The sequence below is a fragment of the Grammomys surdaster genome, unplaced genomic scaffold, assembly GCF_004785775.1.
Source record: "Grammomys surdaster isolate TR1022 unplaced genomic scaffold, NIH_TR_1.0 373, whole genome shotgun sequence".
Taxonomy (NCBI): domain Eukaryota; kingdom Metazoa; phylum Chordata; class Mammalia; order Rodentia; family Muridae; genus Grammomys; species Grammomys surdaster.
In genome coordinates, this window is record NW_021604792.1 from 2,355,119 (window position 1) to 2,360,999 (window position 5,881).

At 34.3% G+C, this 5,881-nt stretch overlaps 1 non-coding gene across 1 annotated transcript; it reads left to right on the forward strand.

Annotated features, from left to right (window-relative positions):
* Positions 1-5,527: 5,527 nt before the first annotated feature.
* On the forward strand, positions 5,528-5,666 carry LOC114632548. The gene has a single exon (XR_003713107.1).
* Positions 5,667-5,881: the final 215 nt, after the last annotated feature.

The following is a 5,881-nucleotide window of genomic DNA, read 5'->3' on the forward strand; positions in this document are numbered from 1 at the left end:
CACACACACACACACACACACACACACACACACACACACACACACACGGGGTGGGGGGAGACCCATAATGACAGAAAATTGAAAACTGTAGTATACAAAAAAAAAAGACCAAGAAGACAAAAACAAACAACAACAAGAAGAGCAAACAAACAAACAAACAAAGCAGTACAAGACAAAAAGAGTACAAAATGCCTTTCATTTTGTGTGTGGACATCTACTGCTCGGCACTGGGACTTTATGTGCAATTTATATCCCTAACAAGACTCCATTGTAGAAAACTAACGTTTCTTTACAAGCAGTTCTCTGTAGCTTCTTGGTTAGGGTTGAGTGCGCAGACCACTTCCTCCTCTCAGAGTTTGACCCTATCTGTCTTGAGCCTGTACAGGCCAGCTACATCCTGCCGCAGTCTCTGTGACTTCACAGACTTTTACGTCTTGCTGTATCTGGAAGATGCTGTTTCCTTGGTGCCATCCACCCCCTTTGGCTCTTAGACTCTTTACACCCTCTGGCATACATACATCCCCGAGCCCTCATGGAAGAGGTTCGATGACGTCCCATTTAAGGACCCACTATTCTAAAGTCTTTCTCTTTCAGTACACTCACTGTCCAGGTTTTGTCTCTGAAACTTCCATTGCAAAAGGAAGCTTCTCTGATCCTGGATGAAGGAGGATACTTACGTCTGAATATAACAGAGTATCAGCAGGAGTCATTTTATCGCTATGTTCCTTTAGTAGAAGGGTAGTATTTTGCTTACCCCCTAGATCCAGGACTGATCTCCTGTCAAATCCTTGGCTAGCTGAGTCATATTAGGTATGGATTCTATTTTGTGGAGTGAGCCTTCAATCCAGTCAGAGAGGTTGGTTATTTTTACAATATTTGTACCACTATTGTAGCACTGTATCACACGATAGGTTAACATTGTAGATTACAGTGTGTATAGATGGGTTGGTGTTTACCTTTCTTCTCTCTTAGCGTGCAGAGTACCTTTCAGAACCGTGAACACTGGAAGGTGTAAAGGCTCTAGTTAGGCAGCGACTCGACAGATTAATTACTGAATGTTTAATGAGATATTTAAGGTTTGTATTCAGCAATGAATTCATACCGTAAGTTTATGGACAACAACTTTGCCTTAGAAATAGCTTGAAATATCTGGGAGTTTCCAGGGTCTCCGTGGCTAATGGCTCAGCTAGGAGTAGTCTCTTCTTGGCACTGGATGCTTTCTTTGGTAGTAAGATGTCCAGCTAGGGCATTGTCTCTCCCATTCTTTGGCAACTCTTTCTAAATTTCTTTCACATATGTATATATTTTAAGAAGTTTCTACCAAAATAGCTTTCCATTTGAAGAATCATGTGGAATCCTACATTCTTTAACATTCTCTATTTCTTTCTTATTATCCCTTTCTTCTCTATTCCTATCATAATTACTGATTTTTATATTGATGTTCAAGGTTTAAACTCTGTGACATTTCTTCTAATGACTCTGATATTTTAAAACCTGTAAGTAGTATGTCTAGTTTTACTGTTATATGTATGTTCAAAATACAATACCTACATTTTAAATTGAGTTTTCTATGGAAGGCATTTTTGTCACAATCTCTGTAGTTAAGTTGTATCACAAATATAAGCTGTAGAATCCCAATTTGTATACCTGCAAGCCTCACATGGATTTCAGCTATTTTACGTCCTGTGATTAACATTGTAACTATTGAATTCACTGCAGCAATTGATGCACTACAAGGTTCGAGATTTGATTTTTTAATTTCCTTGACAAATAATAGATATTGCATTTTCATCCCTTATAAGAAACTGTATCTTACTCTATTTTCCTGTCATATTTTTAATTACTGACAAAGGTAAATTCTTTACATGATCCAGAATTAAGATGTGAACGTTGCTGATAATCTCACAGTTGTAATTTTTTAAAATTTAGAATAATTTTTGATTAATAAGAGAATATTGTTTTATAGTATACATCTTTTATGTATGTTGATTACATTTAATTATTTTATACAAAAGTGGGAAAAATCACTTACCTACTTGACAATAGTTGTTCGAGCTCCAAGTACTGGTATTCAGTGATTTCTGATGTTTATGCTTCTGTGCCTAGATTTTCATTTCTGTTTGCTGGCTTACTTCTGATATTGTCTGTAGTACACTGCTATAATTAAGCTTATATATACAAGGTCATTATCCATCCTTTTGTGTTTCTTTTCAGAAGTACCTTGGTTCCTTTTAAAATTTTTTTCTATTTACTTTAAATATATGAATCTTCTAGCTGATTTATATTAGAAATTCTTGCAGTCCTGGCAGGAGCAACAATATATCTATACAGAGACATTTTAAAATCATGGTTTTCTGTATGGAAACAAATATTCTCATATAAATTAATAATCATATAGAGTTAATAATTATACATAAAGAGGAAGAACTATTTAAATTTATTTATGCCTCGGTTTGTTTAGTGTCCTTGAAGGATTTTTTTTTCTTGAAGTAGAATATGGTCTGACCCTGTTGTTGACATAGACATGCTCTGTAGCTTCCTTGGGATTCTATTTTGAAACTATAGCTCATACCAGGTAGTATCATGTCTGCTTTTCACAAACTTGTCCTTGAGGACACAAACAACACGCTCTCCATGAGTTAAGCAATGAAAACTCACTATTCCCTGTTTGTTACAACATTGCTCTTGGCAGAAGTGGGGCAGAAGATCTCAGGGAATTTTAGAAAATGTAAGAACTCCCCAGCAGTAAACTCAGGGAGGCACTGTTTAAAATTCCTTTTGCCAGAATCTGCTTGGGATTTCATTTCAGAGTATCCCTTGCAGCTTCAGCGCGATCACAAATCTCAGGATAATTCACGTATGGGCTCAGCCAGCCCCTGGCACAACAATTGAGAGTTGAGTTTCTGAAAAAAAGAAAAAAAAAAACCTAGTAAAAAAATACCTCTTAGCCAATGAAAATGTTAGATTCTTTACAGCTTTAGAAAAAAAAAAAAAGGAACAGAATACATTTCAAAGTAACAAAACTGTTTTCTAACTTGTTTGGAAATAATGTAAAGTTTTGAAAATATTTATGTGAAAAGTAATATAAAATGTAAATACAAGAGAGAGGAGACAGGTATATGTATGTGGATGTATACACAGCCGATATATGATCACTAAGGGATTATGTCTTTTTCAATGAATAGAAATATGAATTGCAAGGCCACAGTGTCTTTTTTATTTCTTTTTAAAAAATATTTATGTTCTGACATTTTCTCCTGTGTGCATGCTTATTCCAACTGAACATGTGCACACCATGAAACCAGATGTTGACATCTGGTGACTTCCTTAGCTACTCTTTACGTGTTACACTGAGGTAATATATACCAGTTGAATGTAGAGCTCTGTGAGACAGAGCTAGGCTAGCTGACCCATTAAACCAGGAATCCCTTTGTCTGCTTACTGGATCGGGAAGAAGTGTGTCACGCTTGCCTGGTTTTTATGTATATGGTGGAGATTCACTTGTCTACTTGTCGGGTTTTTATGTATATGGTGGAGATTCACTTGTCTGGTTTTTATGTATATGGTGGAGATTCACATTTTGCTCCTTACACTTATGATATAAGTATCCTAGTCACTTAGCCTTCTCCACATACCTTCCACTATATATTTTCTGTAAAGTCAGATTAACTTTCTAAATACACACACACTCACACAAGTATCGCCTATCTATCATCTGTAATATATATATTCTATCAAATATCTATCATCTATTTATATCTGTATACACATAGATAAATGTAGAAACCATATATATATGTATATATGTATATATATGTATATATGTATATATGTATATATGTATATATATATATGCTCAATTAAATCCAAGTTTTTATTAAAATAATAAAATGATTTTAACACTATGATAACTCAGCAAACAAACAGTATTTTCCTCTTGCAATATCAGCTTGTAATATCTATTAAAATCTAAACCCAGTGTGGGTAGGTTAGTCCCTTTTAATTTAAAAATGTTGAGCTGAAAATAATACAACACAATAGGCATTATCATTTATTTAAAATGGGCAAAAATATGATTGTTTCCAAAGAAGATCCCCATGATTTAAATAGGACCTAAAAAAAAATCTATTTTATGAATTAAGAGTATTTTCAGACCAAAATCTCAATATTTGTTTTCTTTTCAAATACATTGAATTATTTATCTTAATTTTATATATCTTATTATATATATACATATATACATGTGCATCATTTCTATGCATGGCTGGTGCCTTTTGTGGTCAGGAGAGGGCATCAGATGCCCTGATGCTGGAATATGCATGGTGATGAGTCACCATTTGGATGCCACAAACTGAGGCCTGGTCACCTGTGTGAAACAAGTGCTCTGAAGCACTGAGCTTCCCTACAGCCCATATTATTTTAATAAAAATATAAATAAGATATGTGTAAATATATAAAAAATATAAATAAGATACATGATTTATTATCGTGCTTATTTCTAGTGTAACTTTACATGATCTCAAGTAGTTCACTAATGAGCTCAGAGCGTTACCTTATTCATAATTAAAAATTGATGCAAAGCTTTTGACTACCCTGAGGTTGGTGATTCAACTTCGACTTTGTACAATGTTTCTTTCCAATTCTCTTCCCTTTTCCCTCCTTGACATGATCTGGCTATGTATGTAGCTCAGGCTGTCCTCAAACTCCAAATCCTTCTAATCCTGACTCCCAAGGGCTGGGATTAGAGACATGAGCTAACATAATTGACTACTTGCAGGACTGAATTGGTCTACAGTCTGTTTATTCCCTAGAAGTGAAATCTCAATTTAAAACTCGTCAGGGAAATGACTCTATGTAGTATGTGAAATATTTTAAGTCAAGTTCACCAAACTATTTAGTAGTTGTTATTTCAGTTACTATGTGTACCATCTCATCCCATAAAGCTGAGAACGAGTGAAAATAATTAAAGCAGAAAAGGGATAAAACTAATTTGTTTATCTAATTGCACAGTAGCTAAAGTCATTAAAAGATATAACTCAGTTCTATTCCAAGGTAAATAAAATTAGTCCAAGAAATTTGGAAATTATTCATCACCTTATGATACTTTTGTGAAAGTATGATTCAAGCCATATTAAGGGAAAAAGGCAAGTGCTGTCTTATATTTATTTTCTATGTATAATTTTAAATCTAATCTTTAGTCTCCAATGTGTATTAGTAAAATAGCACACACACACACACACAGACACACACACATATACATATACATATATATAAAATTTTCATGTATATATGATTCTGGACATTAAATCATAGTTAAGTAAGTTTATACATAAGTCATTCTATAGTTATTGAAAGGAAGAATTTATTAGTAGTGTTATACATTATGGTTTTAAGTTTTTTCATTTTTTCATTAATTACCTGAGAAGAAACGACTATCCTTTATCCTATCATGGCATAAGTGATGGTGGAAACTTAATAATATGAAGGCAGGTTTCATTTGAAGATGTGTTTGAAAGTCAGAGTCATCAGGCTCTATTTCCTGGGAGGTGGGCTCAGCCTACCACACTTCCCCTCAGCTGAACCCAGACTAAAGGGACCAGGCCTCCCCCTCTATGGGAGAGGTATTTGAAGAAGGAGCCTCACTCAGGCTGGCCTGGCTCACATTAAAAAAAAAAAAGAAAGAAAAGAAAATCAGACCTGTTAAATAAGCCTAAGTTCCAATGTGATGTGTGTGTGTGCATGCATAAACACTTGTTTTTTGCTAAATACTGACATTGAAAATACTCTAATTAATGATGACTTTATTTAGATACCGAAAGCTTGTTTATCTCCATAGAATTAGCATGAAAATTGAATGAATTTGATTGTATTGCATGGTGTA